Below are 18,362 nucleotides of genomic sequence, written 5' to 3'. Positions count from 1 at the left end.
TTTCCATATATTTGGCTAATCCAGTGCAAACAAAGCCCAAGCCTTTATTTTTTTCCCCTACCTTTCTTTTTGTGTGTGTTTTGGTCATAGTCACTCTTCTTCTGTTGCTGGAAATGCTACTGAATTCTTTAAAATACTGATAATATTTCTTTTATCCTACACTGAGACACCAGATCCTGTCTGATCTTGGAAACTATCCAGGGTTAATAATAATAATAATAATAATAATAATAAAATTTTATTTCTATACCGCTATTCCAGCGATCACAGCGGTGTACATCAAAGAGTAAGACAATTGAAACATTAGCATGAAATAATACAAAGTTAATAATTAAGAACAGAAAAAAAACTAACAACACCCTATACAAGTGGCTGTGTAGAATGGAATACACAAAAACATTGCCACGGGGAAGAGAATGACCACAAGGCTCACGGGGGGAAAGCCTGGCAGAACAAAAAAGTCTTCAAGTTCTTCTTGAAAGCATCGAGGGAGGTAGAAGTACGGAGCTCATTGGGGAGGGAGTTCCAGAGCTGAGGGGCTGAAATAGAGAAAGCCCTCTGAGCTGATACATATCGAGCGTCTGGAACTCTTAAAAGATGTCTTTCACCCGACCTGAGAGTGCGGGGCGGATTGTATGGGGAGAGGCGGTCCTCCAAGTATCCTGGGCCCAAGCCATTTAGGGCTTTATAGGTGATAACCAACACCTTGTATTCGGCCCGGAAGCGAATAGGCAGCCAATGGAGATCTTTTAGGACTGGTGTTATATGGCTGGCCCTGGAACATCCAGTAACCAGCCGAGCAGCCATATTCTGCACTAATTGAAGCTTCTGGGTTTGGTACAAGGGTTGCCCCATGTAAAGCGCATTACAGAAATCTAATCGAGAGGTTACCAGAGCATGTATAACGGTTTCAAGGTCCCCCCGGCCAAGGAAGGGTCGCAGTTGGCGTATCAGCCGAAGCTGATAACAGGTGCTCCTGACCGCCGCATCCACCTGAGCAGTAAGGTGAAGTGATGAGTCCAGAAGCACCCCCAAGCTGCGAACAGAGTCCTTCACAGGGAGCGTGACCCCATTTAGGACAGGTGGAAAAATTTCCTTACCCAGACCAGGAGAGCCAATCACCAGTACTTCCGTTTTCTCTGGATTCAGGCTGAGTCTGTTTTCCCTCATCCAGCCCATTACTGACTCCAAGCAAGCATTAAGAGGAGAGATGCCATCCTTAGTTACTGCATCAGACGGAGACATAGAGAAAACTATTTGGGTGTCATCAGCGTACTGATAACACCGCGCCCCGTGTCTCCGGATGATCTCTCCCAGTGGCTTCATGTAAATGTTAAAAAGCATAGGGGACAAAATCGCTCCCTGAGGGACCCCAGATGTCAGGGCCTTCCTATCGGAGTGACAGTCCCCCAGCTCCACCATCTGGAATCTGCCCGAGAGGTAGGAACAGAACCACTGCAAAGCAGAGCCCCCAATACCCAACTCCCTCAGGCGACCCAGAAGGATACCATGGTCAATGGTATCGAAGGCCGCTGAAATGTCCAAGAGCACTAACAGGGACACGCTCCCCCTGTCCATACCCAGACGGAGATCATCAACTAAGGCAACCATAGCAGTCTCAACTCCATAGCCCGCCCAGAAGCCGGTTTGAAATGGGTCCAGATAATCCGTCTCATCCAAGATCCCTTGAAGCTGAAAGGCAACTGCCCTCTCGATCACCTTCCCTAAAAATGGCAGCAGCGAGACAGGCTGATAATTGTTCCGAATTAGGGGGTCAAGGGAGGGCTTTTTCAACAAAGGTTTAACAATGGCCGTCTTCAAAGTTGATGGAAACTGCCCATCCCTGAAGGATGTATTGATAATACGGTGCAACATATTAGTCACAACCGTTCCCCCTTGAGCTGTCAGCCATGAAGGACAGGGATCGAGAGAGCAAGTCGTCTTCCTAACACTTCGAAGAATCTTGTCCACATCCTCAGTACAGACAGACTCAAAGTGATCCAGTTTAACCAAGTCCACAGAGGCTCTGGACACCTCTACTCTAGATTCTGAACTAATAATGGAATCAAGATCAACCCTTATCCGAGAGATTTTATCCGCAAAGAAGTTGTTAAACTCGTCGCAGCAGGCTTTTGATGGTTCCAAAATAGGGTTCAGGGGAGGAGGGAGTTGAGTAAGCTCCCTCACTACCCTGAACAGCTCTGCCGGATGCGACTCCGCGGACGCGATACGCGCAGAAAAGAAAGAGTTCTTCGCTGCGATTATCGCCATTCCGTAGTCCTTCAAAAGAGAGTCCAGGAGTATCTTGTCGGCTAAGGCCTGATGTTTCCGCCATTTGCGCTCTAGTCGTCACAAAACCCGCTTGCTGGCCCGAAGATCTTCCGTATACCAAGGCCGTTTTTTGGAAGCAGGTCTGAGAGGACGCTTGGGGGCGATACTGTATATAGCCCTGGAGAGATCAGTATCCCAGATGTTAGTTAGGGCATCAACAGAATCACCGTCAGTTCCAACCATAAGCCCCTCTAGGGCTTCTTGGAACCTTTTGGGTTCCATCAGCTTTCGAGGGTGGACCATCCGAATAGGTCCGCCACCCCCAGGAGGGATCCGGGTAGAAGCCTTGATATTAGCCTCGACCAGGAAATGGTCTGTCCATGACAAGGGAGAGACATTAGAAACCTCTGCCCACGGCGTCTCCATATCCGTACAGAAGAGAACATCAAGTGTATTACCAGCCGAATGCGTAGGTCCTGAGACTAATTGGGACAGGCCCATGGCTGTCATGGTAGCCATGAACTCCCGAGCCGCACCAGTTAGCCCTGGTTAGTACTTGGATGGGAAACTGCCAAGGAATACCAGGTGCTGTAGGCTCTTTTTCAAAGGAAGGAACTGTCCAAACCATTTCTGAGTATTCCTTGTCTAAGAACACCTTATGAAATTGATGGGGTTGCCATACATTGACAGTGGACTTGAAGGCACACACACACACATCTGAAGTACCCATGTCAGGATGGCCATACACTGATCACAAGATTTGGTTCAGTTTCTGCTTGATTGGTCAGAAAACACCCTGAAGGAACTTGGACTGATTCAGAGGCCACTCGATTTTATATGGTTCTGAAGCAATTTAGTTGTTTTCCAAGGGATGGCCATATTAGTCTCTTTCAAAATATAATAGATAAGAATGGGAAATGAAAAAATGAATGAAGGAATCAATAAACATCTTTGGAGTTAACAGATTTATTCTTTCATGGCAATCAAGCTCCTCTTGCTTCAGATGCACTGAGAGAGCTGGAAGTGCAGCTACAGGTAGATATGGAGTTGCAAGGTTGTGAGAGTGGTGTCAAAGTGTAATAAGATACATACAGATTTGTGCACTTTGTGACCCCGGTGATAAACTTTCAAAGAGTTCTGAGAGATGATGATACAGGTTTGACAAGCAGCTGGCCTGTAGTCCTGTGGTACATGTGAATGCACACCCCAGTCTTGGTTTCTTAAACAGTATTACTCTTTTAATATTTAAAACAGTATTCTTTTCAGTGTTGCTTTCACACTGCAGGGCTGCGGATCAGTTGCTCGACCAATTACTATTTTAAGAAGTTGAACAAAAATATCTCATCACACAATAGAAAAAACATTATTCTATTTAGCTTTCCCCTCCTCAGTTGTTCTTATCTTCCGGTTTAAATTTTCATTGTATATTTAAATCTGCCTGGAGTCAGAGTGATGTAGTGGTTTGAGTGTTGGACTAGGACTCCGGAGACCAGGGTTCGATTCTCTCCTCAAGCATAAAAACCTACTGGGTGATCTTGGGCAAGTCTCTCAGCCTCAGGGTCACTATAAGTCAAAAATGACTTGAAGGCACATAGCAACAACAATAAATTTAAATCTGTCCCCTTACTCATTCATTTTACCTTTCTGGGTTGAACTGATTCTGTCTTTACTGATTTAGCGTTACCTTGTTCTGGTTTATTAACATTCCCTTTCCTATTATTCAACCTAATACGAACCTGTACATCATGTCTGAATCTACATTGTTTGACAAACCTTTCCAAATCCTATTTCATTCTGATCTCAAGTCCTGGTGGTGACGTCATGGGTGTGATGTCACTCTAGTCATCCCTATGTCAGCTTTTGGTCCTGAACTCACAAGGGCTAGGATATTCCTGACTTGGCAACCCCACTTCCTAGACCTGCCCAGGTACTTTTAGGTACCAAAGTCTGCATTACTCCTTATAAGTACATTTCAGTTAATGAAGTCAATATGCTTCTGGACATTGTTTCTTTAAGGCTGATTTTGCACAGTAGACATAATACAGTTTGACGTTCCTTTCACTGCCACGGCTCAGTGCTATGGGATTCTGGGATCTGTAGTTTTGTGAGATATTTAGGCTTCTCTGTCACAGAGCTCTGGTGTACAATAAACTACAAATCTCAGGATTGCTAAGGATGAAGCCTTGACAGTTAAAGCAGTATCAAACTGCATTATTTCGACAGTGCAGATTCAACTTAATTCTAAATTTGGTACCACAGATGAATAGTACGTGGAAAGAATAGAGATAGAGTTGTACCACATGTGGATTTTGAACTATTACGTGTGTGTGTGTGTGTGTGTGTGTGTGTGTGTATACACATATTAATTTTTGTAAGCCACAAGTCCTGAATTGGTAAAAAGGTGGGATGGAAAATAACAACAACAACAACAACAACAACAATAATACCAGAGAAAAGAAGAGCAGTTGAGCATGTTTCAGCAAATCTTTTATTCAAAACTATCAATATGCACATGTCAAATGAAGCCAGCAGGTTCAGGTAAGACCTGAAATTTTTTTCAAGGGATCCTCCAGAGTAAAACAGTTGAGAAAGACCGGCTATGTCCCAAGCCATATAGGGCTTACGCTAAGAACTGACAATGCAGGAATCACCTGGAAGATCCATGGTCAGGTCATCTAGGCCATTATTTGCTCTGTTTGAACTTCCCATGGCAATCAAGGAGTGGTCCAGCTGCCATATGAATACCTTTCTTTGCAAAGCCTTCCTTTGTCTTTGAGTGGCTGGCAGAGTCAAGATTACTTTTTTCCCCATGATGTGGAGTCCCACCTGCCTTTCACCTTTCAAACTGTTCCTGTGACTTAACCAGTCCTTGGAAAGTCACTTTTAAGGCAAATGAATAAAGTGAAAATGCAGAAGCCATCTATAGGACATATCGGTATGATGATGCTCTGAGATTCACAGTAGCATTCTAACATACACTCACTGATGGTTTCAGCATGTCATTTTATATTCATCCTTTTAAAAACAACCTTCCTTCAGATTCATGTTCCAAATATGAGTGAATTAACTTTACAGCCTGAATATTATTGATTGGTTCCAGCAGGAGGAAACCCATTAAATCAACTGTTGAATCAACACGTAGATACATCCAGTATAGAAACATAGAATCCTAGAGTTGGAAGAGGCTACAAGGGCGAGCCAGCCCATCCCTCTGCCATGCCGAAAGACACAACGACAGAATGAAAGCATTCTCATCAGATGCTGATCCAGCCTCTTTTTAGCAATCTCCAAAGTGGAAGGCTCCACCACACTCCAAGGCAGTGTTTTCCACCTCTGTCAGGAAGTTCTTCCTAATGTTTAGGTGGGATCCCTTTTCCTATAGCTGCCATAGAAATATCTTTGTTTGCAATGCCTTTCTTTGTCTTCGGCCTCATTCCCACTTACAAAAAAAGTGGTTTGCGATCCGAATCAATAGATTGATTTGACATCGGAGTGTGGTTCCCATTACATTTGCCCCAATCACATTTTTTGTCTGTAAAATAATCCATTTGTGGTTCACATTCATGAATGAATCAGTTCAACGTACAGCCGGTCAAAGGGCAAATTTAAATTGATTCCAATCTGCATCTAGTTCACACTTGTGCAGAATCAATTTATCCAAAAAGAGGAGGAAAACCTCAGTGTCAAAAAGATGTGGATTAAATGGGTCTAGCGCATGCACCCCCCTCCGAATTACTTCAGCGATTCAAGTGGAAACCAAATTGCTTCGATTCAAGTGGGACCAGGGTCATTTGAACCAGTTCAAACTGATTTGTGATCCAGTTTAAAGGGTAGTGGGAATCAGGCCTCTGAGTGGCTGGAAAAGAGTCAAGATCCTATAGCTTGAATCCACTGCTCCATGTCCTGCTCTCTGGAGCAGTAGAAAATAAGCTTACTCCATTCTCAGTATGACATCCCTTCAAATATCATGTCACTTCTTAATTTTCTCTTCTCTAGGATAAACATACCCAGCTCTTTAAGCCACTCCTCACAGTGGAAGAATTCAAAGATATATCCATGTAGAATCAGTATGTAGAGAGATCTTGTAGCATTTTTGAGACTATTTGAAAGAAAGAAGTTGGCAGCATGAGCTTTTGTAGTCTAAAGTCTACTTCCTCAGATGTATAGGGCATAGTTTCCAGTCTTTTCACCCCTTTGATCATCATCTTCTGGACATGTTCCTTTGGGGACAATGCAGGTTTGCCATCTATGGATGCTCAAATCCATGAATGGCAAGTCCGCAGATACTGTAATCTGGTATGACACCACTTGAATTGCCATTGCTCAAAACTGTGGAATTCTGGGAATTGTAGTTTGTTGTCGCACCAGAGCAGATCTTTGAGCCATGGAAGATAAAGTGGTCTGAAACGATTATTTCTGCACTGCAGATGCAGCCCCTGTCAACAGTCCTGCTCAGCTCTTGCAGACTCAAGGTTATGGCTTGATATAAATTAAATAAATTAAACAAACAAACAAAGATTTCTTGGATGACAACTGGGACATGTCTGGTTAAGCCACATCAGATCAAGTGAATGTGGCTAGTCAACAAGGAGTAAAAAATTGTTAGTTGCTACCAAAAAAGGATTCCAGTGGAACACTCAACAATGGAGTGTCGAGTGTTAATAATGTTAACTATTGGGTGATAGTGGAATAGATTGCTTCGGGGGTGATGGATTCTCCTTCTGTGGAGGTCTTTAAACAAAGATTGGATGAGCATCTTTCAGGAGTGTTGTAGTTGTGTATTCTTGAATGGAAAAAGTTTGGACTAGATTACCTTGTGCACTCTTCCAGCTCTATGATTCTGTGACTAGGACCTAGGGTTGAAATCTCCGCTTGGCTATGGAAATCCACTAGGTGATCTTGGGCAAGTCACACTCTGTCAGAGGAAGGCAGTGCCAATCCCTCTCTGAAATAATCTTGCCAAGAAAACTCCATGATAGGTTTGCCTTAATCAGAAGTTACTTGGAAGCACACAACAACACAACAACAATGCCACTGAGCAGCTATTGGCATTTGGGCAGGATGCTGATGCAACCCTCACTTTAATCCATAAGGAAATTAATAATAATAATAATAATAATAATAATAATAATAATAACCTACCTGCCTGCTGGCAGAGGCCAAGCTCTGTACACCAGGATGCCTTATTAATTCTGTCTTGCAATCTGATCAACTTTGCAGGGTTGAAGATGCAATCCTTGGTTGACATGTAACATCTGGCAGATTGTTCTTATTTGGTATAATTTATACTATGTTTTCCCTAATTATTTGGGATGGGTTACTCAGTCATGCAGGAGAGCAAAAGAGTTCTGCAAGGCAATGAAGCCACAGCCCAGCCATTGCAAATCTTGTTTATTGCCACTCTTGGCTTCTGAGATGTCAGCAGGCATTGCCTACAATTTAACTTTCAAGCATGTTTTATCATTCTTTATCTATCTGGGAATTTCACACCCTCCTTTTCAATCTGTTGTTCAAGGACTCTTGGTGTGGCTGGCGAGAAAAAGAAATTTAAACCAGCAATAAACAGTAAGGCCAATAAAACATGGCAACACATGAAATAATGAAGCATACCATGTTTTGTTGGTTAAAAACCAAGGAAGCAACGAATAATCCAGACTTAAATCTAACAAATGTAAAATGCTGGTGCAAATAGAAATAGTTCAGCTGGGGTTGATATCAGACGGTACACCAGGGGAAGAGGATTCTTAAGTCTGGCGTGTCATCACCAAGTAGTCCCTGTCTGTGTTAGCATTAGGCTGAGTTAATTTGGTTTAATTGTGAAATATGTTGGGTATAGTATTTTGCTCTCTAGAACATGGCCACATAGCCCGAAAAACCCACAGAAATGTATGGATGCCATCCACGAAAGCCTTCGACTTCACATGTTGGGTATAAATAAATAAATAAAGAGTGGCGTATAAATATGATAAATAAATAAATAAATAATCAGTATGAGAGCCAGAGTGGTGTAGTGGTTTGAGCACTGGACTACAGCTCTGGGGGCCAGGGTTTGAATCCCCACTCAGCCATGGAAACCCACTGGATGGCCTTCGGCAAGTCACACTCTCTCAGCCTCAGAGGAAGGCTATGGCAAACCCCCTCTGATGAAAAGTGCCAAGGAAACCCCATGATAGGTTCACTTTTGGGTGAAATAAAAAATGACTTGGAGGCATACAATAAAAACAACAATAACAATCAACATATTGAGGACAGTTTATACCACATTCCTGGATTTGGATGGCATTTGAAGAAGAAATGAGTTCGCTTGTGCCTGGAGATTTCTACAGTCTCATCAGACACCCCCCCCCCCCACCCCATAGTTGAGGGATTTTTAGTTAGAGATGTCAGGGATTGAATTTCTACTTACAAAGTGTGTGCTCAGTCTGTGAAGTACAGTTCACATGCTGCGTCCAAATTGCAGAAACATTGGCATTGCTCCATGCTATGGAATCCTAGGATTTGTAGTTTGTTATGGCACCATAGCTTTATGATAGAGAAGGCTAAATAGCTCACAAAGCTACAAATGCCAGAATTCCATAGCATTAACCCATAGCAGTTAAAACAGAGTCAAATTGCATTGTTTCTGCAGTGCAGATGAGGCATTATCCTTTTCTTCCCAAATCTAGTCACACTTTACATTTCAAAGTCTAGCATGGAAAGCAACCATGCAGCCCTCCAGATGCTGTTTGATAATGTCTAGTTGTCCTAGCTATCATAACCAATAATGAGGCACACTGGGTATTACAGTCCAATGGCTTCTTGAAGGACATATAAAAAAATTAAACCCAATTGCTAACTTCAACTAGGATCCACTGAATCAACTGCAAAATCTTAAGTGCACACTTATGTAAATCTTACTGTTTCAGTGGGTCTAACATGGTTTGGGACTAGCAGTTGGGTTTAGATGTAAAACTAACAAAGCAAGATGAATGAATGCAACCTGGGAATGGCAGCTGGGAAGTCCTGGATTCAAATCTAATCTCAACCAGATGGTCTTGGACAAGCTGTTCTTCACTGCTTCAGCCTCAGCCCTGCTCTCTCACCTTTCAGCAAGATCTGAATGAAAGCATTGTTCAACTTAGAAGGGTTGTTCTAAGTTTAAATCAAACTAGATGCATATCTGCTGAGCGTTTTGCACACTTGAAAAGCACTTGATAATTGCAAAGTGTCATGATTACTGCCTTCGATTTGTCCTTCCATTCCCCCCCCACCTTTTTTTTTTTTTTTGCTTGCTGCCAGGCCTTAAAAACCTCATTTCCTAACCTTCCTCTTTTCTTCCAAGTTTAAATCATGTGCATTTGTGTACGAGTGTGAGAGTGAACCAGAATCTCAGGTTGAGCGATCCTCATATTTCAGGCCAGCTCTATTTAAATGAGTTTGGAATTGTAGTTTCTCCACAGCAGATGGCTTTGGAAATAATGAAGGCTAAGCAATGCAAACCGTCCCTTCTCTCCCCCAATGTATCAACCCCCCCCCCCTTTCCAGTGCTCTCTTGTTGCCATGGCAGACCATGAGGCTGAAATGGATTCTGCTTATTAAATTTGCGAGCTCTTGTGTATTCAGAATGAATGGTGCTCAGTCATAAAGAGGCCCAGCCTCCTCACGACACTGGGGTAGTTTTTTATCTTAGAAAACCAGGCACTTGCACAAAAGCAGGCGAAGGTCTCATTAACCTATTAACAGTGACCTCAGAGAGTTCAACTGCGGGGGCTTTTTAACGCTGAGTGCAAGGTGTTTGCCAGGAATGCTAATAAAAGCCAACACTCCTGTTGAGAGAGGATAATAAATGGTTGTTTATTGGTTCATGGAGAACATACATGCATTTATTTATTTCCTGGGTGATTTGAGCAAAACCCTCTCCTCTGTATGTGTTTCTAATGTACTGAGATCTGGACCATTCGGTTAGCAACCCTAGGCAAAGATCATGGGTGGCTGGCTGGGGGCTGAACTGTAAAGGCCCATCACATTTTAGGGCCCAAGGCAGAGAATTCAAATCTTGTTTCACCTGTCTACAGTTGTAAAAAATAATACTAAAACTAAAAAAACTAAATCATGCTGCCTGAGGCACGTCACGGAGTGCTGAGCCTGAGCGATGGGGAAGAGGGAAGAGGACTGTGGCTGTGTAATGGTTGGAGTGCTGGACTGGGGAGGTCTAGCTTTTTAAGTCACCACTGCACTGTCAAATTCATTGGAGGACTTTAAATCAAGTCTCTTACTTTGTAATTTCACATTTTTGGGGTACCAGGATGGGCGTTACGGCTTTCTTGGACTTTCTCCACCTGTGAGTCTGGATTTTGACATTGCACCATCCTGAACTTTCTCATCTTGTTTTTCGGACACACAGTCCATTCCTGAAATGTCTGGGGTTGTGTGTACCCCCTCCTTTTCTAACAAAACTGGGATTTTGCAGCTTTTGGGGAGGAGGGTTGCAATGTGTCTTGAAGCAGTGGGGGGGGGGAATCCCTTTTTCTTTCTTTCTCAGACATATCCTCCCCCTGTTGTTGCTCTTATACCCTCCTGATAGTGGCTTGTTCTATCGACTTTGACTAGCAAGATACTCAGCTGTTTTTAAATGTGAGTTCTCTTGCATTCAAAGGGAGCTGATTCAGTTTTCTTGTTCCAAAATAAAGCTTTATTTTGAGGCGGGGAGGAAGTCTCATACTCTCACTCTGACCTATCACAAGGGTGTTGTGGGGATAAAGTGAGAATCATATACCCTCCAATTGTCCCAGTTTTGCAGGTATAGTCCTAATGGATATAGTCCTGTCACCTCTTTTTTCTTTATTTTTCCCCCAAGTTTGTCTTTACTTAATAGCATCTTTTATAACTAAAATACACATATTAATTAATTTTATAATTAAAAAACACACATTTTTCAGCTGCTCTTAAAATGTCCCAGTTTTTCTCTCCCCCCTCCCCCTGCTTTGTCCTCTGATTACTTCAGTTGCTGCCAACTGAGTTCAAAAAATGTTTGCAGGGGAGAGGAGAGCAAGGAGTGGAGTCTGGCCTTTCCCACTAGGCTCAGGCAAAAGCAAACTGCTACAGCCTCTCCTAGTTTGTGGGTCTCATCAGCTATCCTACTTCATACTGTCATCCCAGTTTTAACCGCTGGCCTCTTTAATGAAAAGGACCAGAGAGAAGGTCTTGGAAACCCTGATGTTTTTGAGAAAAAAGCCCATTATCTCCAGCCTTGAGACCATGTCACCATGAGGCTGAAATGTTCCATGGCCAAAGGAGATGAATTTATTGCCGCAAATATTTCATGGGACTCACCCATGCTGGGAAAGTCTGGAGTAGACAATACTTTGCTGGATGGTGACCTGGTCTACGACAGCCCTATCTGTTCCTAAGCCACATATGCACTGGAGCTCTTTGGAATTTCTTGAGGAAGGTTGGGATAAGAATGCAATGCAACAATAGGCAGCCCTTTGTGAAACAGACAGACACACATCTTGAATACCTTGAAGATCCATAGGTTCAACAATAGCTTGAATTGTTTTTGGAACTGCTGAGGTCACTTCATTGCTTTGTGGCTAAACTTTTGGAGATGCATCTCTCTACTTAGCTCAATTAGTCCTTGGATAGCAGACAGGCAGTCTGTCACTGGAGTCATTTTCAGCTTGGTAGACTCTACTGCCAGAGTTTGTAGAGAAGCATCCTTCAAGAGTCCAGGGTAATCTCTATCCCAAGTTGAGGGTGCAGAGTTGGACTTTGTGGAAGCATGACATCAATAGATATGAAGATACGTGGCTAGATAAAGATACATAGATAGATATGAAGATATCCAGACAGACAAATAGCCAGACAGTTAGAGAGATGACAGAGAGATATGAAAATATGGAGATAGACACAGAATGATAGAATCACAAAGTTGGAAGAGATATGTAATTCACTAGTACATTGTGTTTTAATACTGTAATAATTTAATAGTTTAAGACTATTTTAATGTTCATTTTGTATGTTTTAATTGTATTGTTCTTTTAAATTGTAAGTCGCTTTGAGTCTCAATACTGGGGAAAAACAGGAAATTAATAATAATAATAATAATAATAATAATAATAGCAGCTAGAAAGGGAGATATATAGAAAGTTGGACAGATAGAGATGAAGATATGTGGACATGAAGATATGTAGATAGATAGATAGATAGATAGATAGATAGATAGGAAGATAGGAAGATAGAAAGATACATAGAAAGATGGACAGTTAATATGAAGATGGATGGATCTGGATAGATCAATTGATAGATAGAGAGATAGAAAGATGGGTGAATGGACAGATAGCTTTGTAAATATGGGGGGGGGGGAAGAAAGAGACAGAAAGAGAGAGGGTGTGCAGATAGATGGGTAGATATGAAAATGTGTAGATAGACAGATATGTAGATATGAAGACAGATAGATAGATGATAGATAGTGTACATGTACGGCATCATTGTCGTGGCCTTGCTTTTGTCCTCTGAGCAAATTACAAGGCCTAGCTGTCAGAAGCAGAGTGGGTGATGGCACCATTCCATAAACTCCAAACTTGATTAGAATAACAAAGGCTCCTGCCACACTTCTGGGAGGAGATATCTCCCCTCCCCACACCCCTTGCCAGACTGCAGGCATCATTAAATAAGTGGGCACAGCTAATGGGCTTTAGAGACTCAAAGGCTCAGCTTTTCTAAGCCCAGCTGTCATTGAAAGGAGTGTGTGTGTGTGCATGTGTGCGTCTTTTAAAAAACAGAACTAAAAAGTGTCCAGACCTAGCAATTCCACTTTTGTCTCTTTCTCTCTCCCAATTCTCTCCCCCTGTAAAAAAATTGTTTGAAAAAGGAAGGGGGGTTGGATTCAGTCTGTGTGAAGTAGTGAGCAATCAGTGTGAAACAAAAGGAAATGAATTCACAGGGCTAATTATATGGGGTATAAATCTAAATAAGAGGAGTCTAAGAGAATGAGCTGGGGGGGGGGGTAGGGAGTAGGGAGAGATGGTGACCGTGGTGCTGAAGAAAGTGATCAATTGGTACATGACACATATGCATACATTTCTTCCAGCAAGATAAAGAAGCCAAGTAATAGTGGGAGGTTTTTGAGAATGTCCCCAAATGAGTAATTCTTTGGACGTCTGTCTGTTTGGAGCAGGCCCCAGTGCCTGATTCTCTCTCCCATGACAAACCCCTTTCTTGAGGACTTGGATGTAAACAGTGAGCAGAAGAAGTTCTTTCTTGTTGTTCAGAGGGAAGAGCAGAATGAATTGCATTACATTTAGTTTCTTCAAGCTGTGTGAACTGGGAGCTGTTACCCTAGGAGAGGTAGGGGGACCGTAGAGTCCTCACCAACTATGAACATTTCTTTTAATGTTGGGGAAATTAGCTTTTGCAAGAAGCTTAGGTAACCTTTTGACCGTGTGCACGTGTTTACACCAGTACTAACTCAGGAGAATTCAAGGTTTGGGGTGAATTAAGAGGATTTTATTTAGGGAATATATCCTCTATTCACACAAAATAGCAGTTCACACAAAATATTCACACAAAATAGCAGTTCACACAGGCACATCATACAGAGCTAACTAAAATGGAAATACGGAAAGGCGACAACAGAGTTTTAGGAGTTTGCAGTGGGATGATAATTACATGTCCAATGAACAGACTCTGGAAAGCTGGAGTGGCTCAGACTGGGAGATCTGAGGGCAAAACATACAGAGTGCAGAGGTGTATGCCAGCTGTGTGCCAACTGCATGCACAGAGGTTAGCTTTTGGAACCAGTACTTATACTTAAAATATAGCCCCAACTGATGAGCTGTCTTGCCAGGTAACTAAGACTGGATGTCCTTTTCCAAAAATTGATAATGGGATTCTGGCCTGGTTGATGACTTTAATTTTAGTGTGACAAAGATAGTGATTGGATCAGGATATCCCCAGGATGGACTGAGAAATTTGGCTGGGACGAGAACAGGTGGGCAAAGAAGTTGGCCTACTGCTTTAGGTGCAAGGAGATCCTTCATCTCAAGTTGCAAGAGGAAATGCAGATGACTTGGGGAAGGAAGGAGCACCCATCTGGATTTGATTGTCTTGGATGTGCACATGTCTGGGGACACAATACAAATCCCATTGTGGGAGAAAGATGAGATATAAATCCTTGAAATAAAATATAATAAAATAAATATCTTCTGGCAACCTGAGCTAGTTTCCTGAAAGGTCTTCAATCTCTCAAGACGTGCTTTCTACAGATATGACATATGAAATATGGGCACTATAAAATACAGTATGGGGTATGCAAGGTATGCTCATAGAACAAATTAGAAACTAAAGCAATCAGCAAATTACATCTAATTAAAAAAAAGGCCTAAAGTCCTACCTCAAGGTTGCATGGTGTAAGTATCCATGGGCACTGACGTTAGCAGATCTCAGGGGTGGCCCTGAGTTTCTTGTTTTTATGGGTTACCTCCCAGTCAGAAGATGAGACTAGAAATTCTCCAGTTTTTGTAGGCTTATATTTGGGCAAGAGGAAAGAACTGTGTGAAAATCTCCAGCTCAGCTAGGAGATCAACAGCTTGCTACAAAATTGCAAGTTTCAATTGATTTATTGCTGCAGCTTGCAAAGATTCTCCCAGGGATCTATGTATTTATTTAGTTAGCTTCTGCCTTCCCTCCCAGTAGTTGGTGCATGAGGGTTCACCCTAAAATCTCCTTTGCATCCACCTTCTGGGTAAAAGCAAATTAGGCTCAATTAAATATTCCATTTTAATCTCCAATCAATTGTCTACACAGGTGATGAGGTCTCCTTCTTTCCATGTCTTCAAAACGAAGCTAGGCAGCTACCTGCTGGAGATGCTTTAGCTGGAGAGCCTGGACTGAGCAGAGAAGTTGACTTACTGCTTTCAGTGCATTGGACCTGATGGCCCCATGCACCCAAACTCTATGATTTTATGATTCATCCCTTTGCATTACCATGAAGAAGGTGTTCTCTATGTTATTTTATTATACTATATAGATCTAAAATGAGCCAGCATGGCATAGTAGTTTGAGCATTGGACTAAGACTCTGAAGACCAAAGTTTTGAGTTCTGCTCAGCCATGGAAACTCACTGGGCAAGTCACCTTCTCTCAGTCTCAGAAATCCCAATGACAGGTTCTCCTTATGGCCACCATAAGTTGGAAATGACTTGAAGGCCCACAACCACCATCACAACAACATAGATATAATAGTGCTTTCATGTCATTTTGTATTTATATATGGTCAGTAGCTAAGTCCAGTTTCTTGTAAAATAAAAGTAGTTTGCAGAGAATAGAAAATGAACGCAAAACTGGGAATATAAATGAGCCAGACCTAGGAGGGAGAAGGCAAGGGCAATGCAAGAGGGGAAAGTAAGCTGCAAGTGGAAGCTGATCTGAATCTGTGGGAAAATGCTGGAAGTACAGTTGAAATGAAGAAAAAGTGAAAAAGAGAGAAGGCAGAGGACAGGCCCAAATACCCCAAAGACAGCAGATCCTATTTCATCTTGGAAGCTAAGCAGTACCCATCCTGGTTAATACTTGGATGGGTGGCTGTCAACAAATACCAGAGGAAGGGAGTCAAAACCACCTGAGTATTCATTACCTAAGAAAATCCTATGTAATTCATGAACTCACCATTAATAGACAGATGACTCTGGAGATGTTTCATCTTGTCAATATCTTTCTTTATTATTATTATTATTATTATTATTAACCTTTATTTATAAAGCGCTGTAAATTTACACAGCACTGTACATACAGTCTTTTTGATTAGATGGTTCCCTGCCCTCAGGCTTACAATCTAAAAAGACATGACATAAAAGGAGAAGGGAAAGGTGGTGGGGCTAGTAGGCTAATACATATAAAGTACATAGCAATACAGGAAATGGTTCAATAAAACAGGCATCAAAAGAACATCAAATAGCAAGCGACAATTATGCAATGCCTGGGAATGCTTCTCTGAACAGGATGGTCTTCAGCTCCGTTTTGAAGTTGGTTAAAGAAGTGATGGCTCTTGCTCGCGGGGGAAGAAGGTTCCAGGAGTGAGGGGCAGTGAGTGAAAAGGGGCGAATCCGAGATGGGGCAGAGGAAATCCTGGGCTGGGACAGCAGACCTTGACTACCAGAGCGGAGGGCCCTGGTTGGAAGGTGAGGAGAAAGAAGGTCTGATAAGTAAGGAGGGCCAGCCCATGGAGGGCTTTAAACGTCGACAGCAGTAGCTTGTACTGAATCCGGAAAGGGAGGGGGAGCCAGTGAAGGGATGCCAACACAGGAGAGATGTGGTCAGAGCGGTGGGTGGAAGTGATAATGCGAGCAGCTGAGAGAGATTAAAGGATGGAGGTGAGAAAGAGGAAGCCCAGCCAGGAGGACGTTACAGTAATCAAGTCGTGAGACCACTAGGGCATGGACCAGGATTTTGGCAGTAGAGGCGGAAAGATATGGTCGGATTTTAGCAGTATTGTACAAAAAGAATCTACAAGCCTTGGCTGTGGCCTGGATCTGAGGGATACACAACAGAGAAAAATCAAAGATGAAACCAAGACTGCGGGCTTGCTGGACTGGTTGAATAGAAATGTTGTCCACGGAGACAGAAAAGGAGTGTTGAAGGGTGGGCTTAGGAGGAAAGACAAGAAGCTCTGTCTTGGACATGTTGAGCTTCAAGTGCCGATGGCGCATCCACTGCGAGACAGCTGTGAGACATGATGAAACTTGCTGTTCAAACCTTGGAGAAAAGTCAGGGGTGGAAAGATACAACCGGGTGTCATCGGCATACAGATGGTAGGAAAAACCAAAAGAGCTAATGAGTTTACCTAAGGACAGTGTGTAGAAAGAAAACAGAAGGGGACCCAGAACAGAGCCCTGGGGAACTCCAACAGATAAGGGAACAGGAGAAGAAGTCTGACCACCAGCAACCACTGCAAAAGATCTGCCAGACAAATAAGATCGAAACCAGTCGAGAACAGAGTCTGAGAACCCAAGGTCAGAAAGTATATTAACTAGAAGAGAGTGATCAACAGTGTCAAAGGCTGCAGACAGATCAAGAAGGATGACAACAGAGTAAAGGCCATTTGCCTTGGCCAGTAAAAGATCGTTTGAGAGCTTGGTGAGGGCTGTCTCTGTAGAATGCCTTGGGCGGAAGCCAGACTGAAAGGGATCGAGAATGGAGTTGGCTTCAAGAAACTCAAGACAGCGAGAATAACCAACCCGTTCCAAAACCTTAGAAAGAAAGGGAAGAAGAGAAATCGGAAGATAGCTAGACAAAGAGGAGGGATCAAGAGAAGGTTTTTTCAGAATAGGGGAAATGAGAGCATGTTTGAAGTCCGAAGGGAAGGAGCCTGTAGAGAGAGAGAGATTGAAGATATGGAGAAGTGAGGGCAGAAAAGAAGGAGCTATAGAGATTAGAAGACGAGTAGGAATTGGGTCAAGAGAACTAGTTGCAGGTTTGCAAGAGTTCAGAAGTGTAGAGAGTTCATCCAAAGAAGCAGGAGGAAATGCAGAAAATTTGTTAGGCGAGGGCGATAGAAGATTAAGAGCAGAAGAAGAATCGGGAGGGACTATCTCAGAGCGAATAGTGGTGATCTTAGAGATGAAATAATTAGCAAAGTCATTAGGAGAGAATGATGAAGAGACAGGAGGAGAGGGAGGTTGCTGCTGTTAACTTTATTCCATGGTGCCACTGGGCAGGTGTGGGAAGTGTAGACCAGCCACGCCCCTTCGGCACCAAGACTTTATTTATACCCTTGCCTTTCCTCCAAACCTGGGACTCAAGGTGGCTTACCAATTAAAAGGAGTACAATATAGTTAGAAACATACAAACAAACAATATGAAATAGAATTCAACTATGAACAATCCAGCTTCATTTCCCCCTCATTATCTCTATGAGCTGCTGAAAGAGTCGGGCCACCTTTGCATGAGTTGCAGGATGAGGGAGATGTGTGTCACAATGCACCTGGTATCAAGGTGGTGTCAGTAGAGGTATAAAACCCTGGCTCGCCCTTACATTTGCCTCTTCATTTATTAGTCAGCCCATTCTCCCATCTCTGGGTCAGTCCAGGCTTTGGCTGATTGCTTCTGAAAAAT

Source organism: Sceloporus occidentalis, unplaced genomic scaffold (assembly GCF_023333645.1).
Source record: "Sceloporus occidentalis isolate IW3139 unplaced genomic scaffold, rSceOcc1.0.p SCAF_3, whole genome shotgun sequence".
NCBI classification, from domain to species: Eukaryota; Metazoa; Chordata; class Lepidosauria; order Squamata; family Phrynosomatidae; genus Sceloporus; species Sceloporus occidentalis.
Note: the sequence above shows the minus strand (reverse complement) of the source record.